Raw genomic sequence first — 10,956 nt, 5'->3', positions numbered from 1 at the left:
AAAAATAAAAATGAAAAATAAACAAAGGTAGGACTGCCCACTCAAGTGTAGTTTGAAGGTTAGTGTACTTCGGGCTGTAGAATTGGAGAGTTTAAGATGTCCTCGTGTCAGGAAGAATGTCTTATCCAAGCACGCCCAGATTCTGAACTTTGTCTTGTAAATAAATAAAGAAAACAAACTTTTAAAATCCCCCAGAGCCTTCTTTTTGAAGTAGTTTCCTTGAATTTAACTTCTTATAGCTAATTTGAATAATTCGTTTAGATAAGCCTCTTAAAGCAGATGCATTTAAATGAAATCAAGGCACATGTCCTTTTGGCTTTGGCGCAAGATTCAAACTAGCTTTCTTTTGGGCTCAATTAAAAGTCATCTTTAAAAAATACAGATTTATTGTCTGCCTGCAGTTCTGATGGTTACGTGGTTCACTGGACAGACAGAAAGATCTAACGCTAAGCAACGCATCTGCCTCTCTGTCTCAATTAATAAACCACAGAATTTATACATGCTATTAATATTCATAGTAATTGTACTGGGTTAAACCCCATCACGTGTGTGTATACACAGAAATGAAACCAGAGTTACACAGTTTTAGAGGAAAATATTGGACAGTTTCTGCTTTGGAGGTTGTTAAAAAGATTCATACAATTTATTGACCACCATTAAGAGAGCTTAAAATGTTAACCTCTAACTATGTATTTTTTTATTTTAGGAAATGTGCCAGCACATTAAAGAACATAATACTTGAAAGCTTGTTTCACATTTAATAGCAGTAATAGCTGATAGCATAAATAGATGAAAATAATATATCTGCTCATTTTGACATATGTGTCAGTCTAATCATTCTAAATGAGTGTGCTCATCACATGAATCCCTTTCAACCTCTGATTAAAATGTAACATTGACTACAGGATTATAGAGCGGACTTAATTTTACTGACTGTTTTAACAGTTGTCACAGCTGTTGGAAGAAGGAAAGGCAACTGAAACACTCCAAAACAGACAAGGCTAGGAGGGAACAGTTTCGTAAATTTCAGCCTGATCACTGAAGTCCGGACATTGAAAATTTGAGTTTTGTGTTTTAAGATTCGTGTTTGGAGCTACACAAGTTTTATTTTGCATGCTTCACTCTCTGTTTCAGGGTTTTCATGTTTTTTCTTTTTCTCATCTCTCCTTTTTTAAATCTATACTAATTTAAAAAAATACAACAATCCCAAAGTAATTCCATAATGTCAAATTATAAGTGATAAAACAGGCAGAAAGGAAAAATTTATGCAGTAACAGTAACAACAACAACAAAAAGACAAAATCAGAGGGGATGTCTCTTTTTTTTTAGGGAATGATAAGAGCTTGGCCAAGTCCCTTTAGATGTGATGTTATTTGAGAACTCTGAACAGACACTTTGTTTTTTCGAGTAAGAATACTTAAACTCTAGACTTGGAGCCCACATGACTTTTCTTCATGGTTTGTTTTTTATTTTTTCCCTGCAAATCTTGAAAACACCTGCAGCCTTAAAGGTATGTGGTGTTGGTGGGGTTTTCAGATGATTTCTCTCTAAATTGCTTGAAGTGACAACCAGCTGCAATTAGTTGTGAGCATTCTTGAGCTGTAGTCTTGTAACCTTGCCCATTACATTACTAAAGTGAGCAGATTAATTCTATTTTCCTAAAAATTAAATAATCATTGTACATATTCCAAACTACATATAGTTGAAGTGGCCAGATGACGAGTATTATATAACATATGATTTTTCTTCTTGAAGTAAACAACAAAAAAACAAGTGTTCCTGAGTTAATGAAATATATGTTGAATAGGAGTGGTGGATAAATGATGGGTACCCCATCTTCCACTAGCCCTTTGTGTCAGGGTATTTATGTATTACCCTATACACATTTGGTGGTAAGTTTAAAAATCCTTTTTTATAGAAAGGACTAAAAAACAGCTTTCCATTTCCTGGGCAGAGCTAAGGGTGATGGTGTTGGCTATTTCTTCTTATAGTGATGGTTTCTCATCTTAATGTGTTTATGGCACTGCTGCTTTATTTACTGAGCCTAGTGTGTTGCAGCGGTAATTAACCCATGTTATTAGCAAAGCCCTTGTGGATATCCATTAATTCTCTTGCATAGATGATCATTTTTCTAGTGTTTTCCCCAAATAAGGTATCATTGTTCTGTTTTTTTTTTTTCCTAAATTGACGGCCTTTGATATATTTCTTTGATTTAATCTGACCTATAATATATATTGGCCATTTTATAAAGAATAGTAATTAATTCAGCTTTTAAAAATGCTAATAGAAGCAGGAGGAAAGATTTTTTTGTTGTTGTTCTTTTTAAAGTGAAAAAAGAAAAGAAAAGAAGGTTTAAAAATAATGCAGGAAATCAGTTTTAACTCTAAATTTTTCAGATTTTACAATTTATAATAATTTATTTCTTTGGGGTATTTTAATCAGTTTTTTTCTTACTTAGTTAATAACACTTTAGGCATTTTCCTAAAATATTGAGCCAGCAGAAAAATACTTGTGCTTCCTGTGCTGAGAAAAGATAAGGACCATCTCATTAGCCGGGCCATACTTTTGCAATTAATTTTAGATACCTGGTGCTATTCATCAAAGAGGGCAGCTAACTTCTCTATGATTCTATTTAACAATACTTTCACAATACCTCACTCCTGTAAGAATTACAGACAAAGAAGAAACCGTTCTTTTGGAAGGTAGGCATAATGCCCAATCTCAAGTGCGTATCACTTACGAAAAATTCCTCAACATTTGTTTTAGCCCAATGACTAAACAAAATATTTCTTTGTCTTACTTGTAAAGTGATGTTAAGCACTGAAGGTTTTGCTTTATATTATTTTATAAAATAAATTATATGCTGATGAGAGATACTTTTTCATACAAATGACAATTAATAGCAATGATTTCTATTAAACCAATTAATATCAAATAAACTTTTTAGCATCACCTATCCAGCTTTTAGAAATAAGAGGAGAGGGTCTGAGGGATCTCAACAGAACTTTAGAATCATTGCAGCACTTAAGCTTTGCTCTGAATTTTGCTTCACAGCAAATTCATGGAAGAGAGAAACAATACAATGTTGATCTGTTGTAAGTGCATATGAGCTCCGGCCCTAGCCAGCTCTCTGGAGAAAAATCTTTGATTATACTGGCCCAGTTTGTTCAGTTTTTATCTCTTTTACATCCACTGGCATTGTATTAAATTGTCATTGTCCTAAAGCACAAGAGATAGAAATGAATTGCAGTTCTCTACATTCTCTGACAGTGAAATATTTAGCCTCTCTTTCTCCAATCATACTTATGTGTATATTTGATAGTGCAAGGATGACACCAAGCATCTCTGCCGCTTGACAATCTTTCCATTGCATTTTGTATGTTTTGTCATTGATTTTTTTGATAGCCATGTATATGTGGATATACATGATCTATAATATTATGAATAAATAAATACACACATGGTCCTTTAAACTCAAAGCAGTCAATAGGATACACAGGAGTATCTTTGTGTGCATGTATAGTATGCATGTGAAATATGCATGTATATGGGAAGAGGTAATCTGTGTAGATTATACATATGCTGCTAAAAGTATTCATGTGCATTTATATAATGAAATAGATCTCAAGCATTATTCTAATCAGTTAGTTGCCAGTTAAATTTGTCAGGCATGACTTTAACCTGGAATTGGTATTTCAGTTATTTACAGATCTGATTTTAAACTGAGTTTATTTAACTAGTGTGTATTAGACAGTTAACAGGTAACCTAGTAAGTCAGTTTGTGTCTGATTTTAGAATTTTCACGTTATTGTTATTCATGTATTCAGTATCTAGAAATCATAAATAATTTGTAAAATAGGAAAGAAACTACTGATATTAAATGTATAATTTAATGGTTTGGGCCCATATCCAAGAAACAATTTTGAATTAGCTCTTGGCTACATTCTTTTCTTACACAATTGGACCTGACAAATACATCTTAATGTAAAGCATGATAGCTTTCAAACAAATGCAAAATATGAATTTCATTTATCTGCACTACATAAACATGTCATTTGCTCTTTTTCTAAAAGCAAATATATAAAAGTAATAAGTATTATATTTCTATAAAGTACATTATAGATTTCAGAATTATTTAATTTTATTCTAAGAGGTAAGTTTAGAAGTCTGTGAATTTACTTAGTAAATGAGTGTTGAGAGAAACCACTTATGCAATTGCTCTTTCTATTCTAATTCTTGTTCTAATTCATATTCTGTTTAAAATTCCTAGATTCATTGCCTACCTTTATTTATTTCCATAACATTTTAACAAATTTACTGCTATTGTGTTTTTTAAAAAATTCTGCTAACCGCTTCTTTATGCCAGTCTATCAGATCAAAGTTTACTCCTTTATTATCTGAGGGTAGGAAATGACAGACTTTTGCATGATTTACCTGGCCTTTTATTCTTGTTTCAAGTTCATTTTTAGACTTGTACTTTGTAAGGTCTAGGAAACCTTAGCTAATAAAATAATTTCCATTCAGAGTTTTAGCACACACCTCTCTCCACTCTACTTTTTCTTTCCAGAAGTGAAACATGTTTCTTGTTCTATGATTTGGACAATATTTCTCAGTATTTTCCAAATGTGTTTTCTAATCAATTATACAGGGTTTTCCAAATGTATCTTCTAACCAATTATCCAAAACTATTGAATTGGGAGAGTTTAGATTTAGTTAGTGTTGTATATATGTGTGTATATACACAAATTTCCTCTTATAATGTTTAAAAATATTTTTTAAATGTTTGAGGGAAACTTGCTTTTGATGTTTTGATTTCTTCAAATGATATGTCATTTTAATTTATGACAATGCACGTATACTTGGAAGGTAACTTACTAAGGCCAAACAATGAAAGAAAAGGCACAGTTTTAAAGAAAGTGGCTTATTTCTGGTCAATTAAAGTCCATTTCAGTATACTGGCATAGATCTTTACGTGCATTTCAATGTAGCTATAAAACACACAACACTAACAATTAGAAATACAACCTATGACTATATGCAGTTCTTTCAAACAATATAGAAAAGGAAAACACTTGGTTTTGGCATTTAAAATTTTTAAATACTTATTAAATTGCCAAAACTTACAGGGAACCTATTTCAGATTAGATTAAATTCTAAAAGAACTGAAAAGTACATTTATATTTTAATTATAAAAAATAATCTTTGTCATATATATTCCTCTGTGACTTCTCATTTTTCTTTGAGTGAAACAAAATTTCATATATACTTTTCATCATTTTGGTTGGAAGTACACATTATGTGTAATATGCTTTGGCAAGACTTACCTAGCCAAAGAAAACAAATTAATATTGGGCATACTGAAGGCTGTCAGGCATATCACAGACGTGTCAATTTAACTTTGTTTCATTATACACCTTCTCTGCAAACAGTTGGCTAAGATGGTACTAAATAAAAGGGAACCTACCAGTAAATTCTCATATCAGATTGATGGCTAGTATAAATGTAATGAAAAAACAACTTGCTTGCTTACTTATCTTTAAAAATGAACTGTAGGAATACAGATAGCATAGATAACAATAAGTTTCCAAGAAAAAAAAAAAAGAGAATAACTTAGGCTTGTCGAAATTTTTCTACTACCCTGAAAGTAAAATAGGATTAGAAAGACAAAAGTCTCTGAAGTAGTGAACCTCAGTTGCTCTTATTTGTGAAGTAAATAAAAACTTAAAGAAGGGGAGAATCCAAAGGAACATGGACAATCCACCTTTATCAGGGAACACCTCTTTTTGTTGCACTTTGCATACATTTTCTGGAAAAGAAAAAAAACTTACGCTTTCATTTTGTATGGCATATTCAATATGCAAAAAAAAGAGAAAATTAAAACATAAATTAAGAACTTATGCACAGAAAATAGACAGAAGCACAGTAAATTCTTTTTTTCCCCATGATCAGAACAATGTCTTTGTAAATGATAATTCCTTTTTCATCTACTCTAGAAAGATGTTACTCATTTTTCATGGCTTTTGAGAATTTGAACAAAGGACTCGTTAAAGAAATATATATTTTTTTCATACTCACAATGTGAGTTAAAACGTCTTAAAATGATACTTTTCAAGGCAGTTATTATGTAACAATATTTATAAGAACTTACGTTGCTTTGAAAATAATAGTAACTGCATATTAATCATATATCCAGAACTGCATCCAAAATTAACCAAAATAGCAGGTCATATAAAAAATTATAGACTGAGGTATTCATTAAAGAGAAAAAAATAATAAACTGTGAGGTTGTTCAATTGATTGCCCTTTGCCCTCCATAATTCTAAAGTATCCTAGTACATCAACTTCTCCAAAAATGTAAGATAGGCATGTTAAATTGTACTCATTTTTCAATAAATAAAAGAATATTCTGACAATTTTTAATTTCTTTTCAGCCATTAATTCATTAAAACAGATCAGATATTTTGAGGAGGAATATCATACCCGTAACCAACCGTTCATGACCAAAGAAAGGGAAAGATGGATATGGTTGGTGAGAACCATGTCTTTTTCCTATGACAAAGTGACTGTATACAGTTGGTGCTGGGTCCTATGAAATGACGGAAGCATCCCTTTTATCCATAGACTTGAATGAGACCTGCCTCATCAGTCATGGGATCATAGTGTCACAGATGGAAAAGCAACCATCAGCTGAATTGTACTGAACTACACACTTGGCTAATTCATCTTATTGCTCTACACATCTAAAGGAAGGCTCATTCTGTTCTTGGAGTCTAGACAGCATCAGGAGTTGGGCTCAGGTGGGAGCATGTGGCCGCCTTTTTCTGTTCTCTCTTAGTCATTCAGCAAAGGGAGGTGAGGAACAAATGGACAATGTATGCACAGAAGCTCAGGCAGAGATTCTTTCCTAGGGTCAGGATTTTGTTGTTACTCAGTCATTCAAGTAGATTTCTGATTTCTCTTATGTTCTAGAAATGTCATTGTTATATCTTTCATGCTCCAAAGTACTATCCATAAATGATTAGGTGTGTCTTTCAATTCATATGAGCCATGAACTAGTTTAAGCATTTATTAATAGATAGAAATGGAGAACAGATCATCTATTTACTTTAATGTGAATGATGATTCTTTTTTCATGCCTTTATATTGAACTATTCAGTTGGTTAAGTCTGAAGAATAAGACAAATAATAAGAGGTTAAAAACTCAAATTGTATTTTTTTATTTCTTTATTTTCTTATAGTGAACAAAACTTTAATGTCTAGAGCATTTATGAGGGTTTTAATGATTGGAAAATCTATCCTGAGAATGTGGTCACCATATGTGACAGCCTTGCTTTCTATCTTGTCTTCAGTTTCTGGGGTAAGTTCGGTGATATTGTCTATTGTCTTCCTTTGCTTACATTATAGAACTTCTCTGCTGCCACATTGAGATAACCTGAAGTGTGGGGGGAATGCCTGCTCAGTTCTAAAACACTTTCCTAAACACCTTCCCTTCCTCTATCCCAGCAGTATTTTCTCACAATTTCTGTTTCTATTCATCTGTTTTATTAAAGGGTCATTTACTTTGGTAAAAGGTAAGTGCATGATATTCACCCATATTTGCATACAGTGTACACTTCATTTTCCCTCTGAATTCCAAAGAGATTGCCTTCAACTTTTTATATTTGTTTATCTTTTTGTTTCTGTTTGTTGTGCATTCTAGTTGAGTGCTTTTATAGTGTTTTCTTGATTGTTGTCAGTTTGGGATACTGGAGGCTGACATTTTTGTTAAGTTAATGTCACAGCAGAAAAACCTATGGTAAACTCGAATCTGGCTATAGTGCATAGAAGATACAACTTATGTTTGATTGTGTGTAAATACAGTTAGTTAGTTGGGGGTTTATCAGATAGCTTGGCAGAAAGAGAGAGGTGCAGTACAAACTGTTTTCAGTTAACTGTGCTGTTCATACACCTGATAAGATTGAGAAAGCTTTTCGAAATGCTGATAGGCTTTGAATAAGAAAAGAATAATCACTTCTACTGGCACCAGCTTATCGGGAATGAAGTAAAATGCCAACACTTTTACATTAGCAAAAGTAAATGTTTTAGACACTCTGTGCCTTTTTTCATTCAAGTTAAATAGGAGGGGTGCTTTTGAGTGTGCTGTAATGAATAGAGGGATTTATTACCTTGACGAAATTACAGGTGAATATGTTGATAAAAGAAACTTCAGCATCAACAGCAGCTTCTTTGATAAGCAGGTGCATCTCTGCTGTACGTTCTCTGGAGAAATTAAGTACTCCTTTCTCCACTCAAATTCTATTAAACATCATTTCTGATGTTAGAAGATGCAGTTATGCCCTATGTCAATCCAGTCTCCCCTGTTTTTTCAGCAGATGGGTTACAGGTATTTGAAACTTAGCTGATCAGACTTGTAAAATGCTAGTCTGCTCTGGTTAAATAAGTTAGGGCATCTGTGAGTTGTGCTGAACGAGCAAACTCCTACAGGAGAAATCTTTTTTTTTTTTTTTTTCTTTTCAAGAAAGGAATGAGATTAATTATAAAGTTAGGATCCTTTAATGAGAAGATAAATGTATTTGTCTAAGTAATAGTCCATCTTAAAGCACCTCCTCTTGAAAAAAGAGATATTGGTTTTTTCTTCAATATAAACCATTAACCCTCCCAGTTCTGCCATTTTCTCTTCTTTGTAATTTGACGCCTACAAATAATTTGGCATATTCAGATTTGATAAATGATAGTGCAAGAGCAGATTGATTGATTTTGGATTACTATTGATTACTCTCAATGAGATCACTGTGACACACTCGAATCAATAGTATTCGATTAAGCAAGGCACCACCGTTCTATACATTCAGCAGCAGTGGGGAATTCAGGAACAGAATGTTCACAAGCTGATAAATTGACAAAGCATTCAGCTTTAAATAGCCCTTTGTTCAGCACTAGTTCCTTAAAATATATTTCATTGGAAAGTTCGTTTTTGCAACTCGGGACCTTTCTGTGGAAGAAAGGTCATCAGTTTAAGGTTTATTAAATTTTAACTAAAAACAACTGGGCTCCATTTAGGTGTAAAATAATGTAAGTACTTACTGCAGGCAACCTTCATGCTTTTGAGCTGTTGCTCAAAGGTTTCATTCTTTTATGAAGATGTCAATTGTAAACATAAAAATGCATCACTGGAAATGTAATGGTTTAAGATTCAAATGGAAATAAAAATTCCTGCCCGAGGAAAGCACTATAATCAAAATAAGGTGGTCTTCACTTTCTTCAGAAGTGGGCAAGCTTAGCAGCAGTGCTGGGAGGCAGCAGCAGGTAGCGCACCTTGATCAAGCGCACAGCTGCTTATATTTTTTTCCTTCTTATCCGAGGGTATTCATCATGTCGCCAATACTACATGCAAAACACTAAATATCATTTGATCTGAAAACCGCCACTACTGCTGATACACTGAAATCTTTTTGTCCTGACTAAACTTACAAAGACGCTGGAAAAAAAAAAATATTCATGTCTCAAATCCTTTAGTCAAGGACCTCAAGGATAAGATTTTTCTATCATATTCCATTATCGTGCAGTCTTGGCACTTGGAATGAAGCATTTGCTGTTCTGTTACATAGCATTGCTCAGTGGCTTCACCAAAAGGGGAGGATATAGTAAACACTCCATTGAATATGTAAATGTTCTTACATGCAAAAAACTTCATTTCATATGAAATGTTTACCACTAGGGCCTGTGTACCCAAGCCCTTCATAGGTTCCAGTCTTAAAATAGACTTGGATAAGTTCTCTCATTTTCATATTAATTTTTTTTAAAAAAAATTGATGTGGCTTTCTGAGGGAAAAAACAATAGGAAGGTCAAGTTTGAAATCATAAAATTCCTTGATAAAACATCAGACTTTTTTGAATGAAAGTAAGGTAATGGGATTCTAGTTATATTAGGCAGAAGCATGTGAAGTTGCCATTTTTGTAGGTCAAACAATGGTCAAGTATCAGTAATTTCACATGATTCAACACAATAATTAAATTTATTTCTCTACCGTTCATATTCCATAATCAAATTGAAAGCAACAACTTTTTTATTATTTTTCTGATGGGCTGTCACAGATGATGGGAGACAGATGAATTCTATATAAAATTATACCAAGTATCTTATAATATCATTTTTAGCAACTTTTTTTTCTCTAGCATCATTAAATAGCTGCCAAGTATAAAGTATTGTACACACTGAAAAAGTGTGCATTTATCTGCTATCTCTTCTGTGGTTGCTTTGCTGCTTTTGAGAATCCATGTAAAATTTGCATCTGCTGAGGAAGACCATGTCACAAACGCCAGAGAAACCTCCTATTAGAAAACAGTAGTAACCCCCTAGAAAGAGCACATTGCTAAGGGTAAATAGTTTCAAAACAAATTGGGGCAAAGATACCAACACCTCAAATATTTCGTCCTCACATTCATTCGTTAAGAGAACCTTAATATGCTAGTTAGTGCTTTTTGTGCCTCCCCCAGGGAAGCATTAAAACTGTGCTCCATGAAATCTGTGCACCACTGTGGAGCCGGCAGCTACAGAACTTCCTGAGTTGGCAATGGAGCCCAGGATGCTTTATTGGCTATTGCAGTCAGGAAAGGTGCTTCAGGAGATGTAATAAAATGACCCCAGAGCCACCATTTGATCCCCCAGATGTGCAGCTCCTATTGGAACTGTCCTGCACTGGCCAATAGGCGCTTTCTTGGCCCACCTGCGGGCAGAACCTGGCTCCCAGATAGGAAGGAAATTGGCTCGGTCGGTCGATAGGTAGGAGGGAGGGGCTCTGATGCCACTGCTGGAAATGTCAGTACAAAGTGCTTCTTAACTTAGGGTCCCGTCAGGACTCAGCACGTTTTTCGCATTCTGGGTAAATGCACGACAGCTTACATCTTGTTTCAACGAGAAGAGTGGGCATCGTTTACTGAAACTTGATTGAGCGA

The 10,956-nt window shown here is 33.8% G+C and overlaps 1 protein-coding gene across 32 annotated transcripts in view; it reads left to right on the top strand.

Moving 5' to 3' along the window:
• The window catches only part of LOC105493516 (estrogen related receptor gamma), a 643,478-nt gene that overhangs the window by 420,836 nt on the left and 211,686 nt on the right, over positions 1-10,956 (top strand). For 4 of the 32 annotated variants that reach the window (XM_071080699.1, XM_011761203.3, XM_011761214.3 and 1 more), the window contains 2 exons: positions 6,622-6,797; positions 7,239-7,357. The exons of 26 other annotated variants lie outside the window; for them this stretch is intronic. The gene's annotated coding sequence lies outside the window, so the exon portion shown is untranslated. The remainder of the gene's footprint in view (positions 1-6,621; positions 6,798-7,238; positions 7,358-10,956) is intronic. 2 more of the 32 variants (XM_071080756.1, XM_071080705.1) reach the window with 1 other exon arrangement.

Source organism: Macaca nemestrina, chromosome 1 (assembly GCF_043159975.1).
Source record: "Macaca nemestrina isolate mMacNem1 chromosome 1, mMacNem.hap1, whole genome shotgun sequence".
Taxonomy (NCBI): domain Eukaryota; kingdom Metazoa; phylum Chordata; class Mammalia; order Primates; family Cercopithecidae; genus Macaca; species Macaca nemestrina.
Note: the sequence above shows the minus strand (reverse complement) of the source record. Positions and strands in the feature narration are given on the sequence as shown.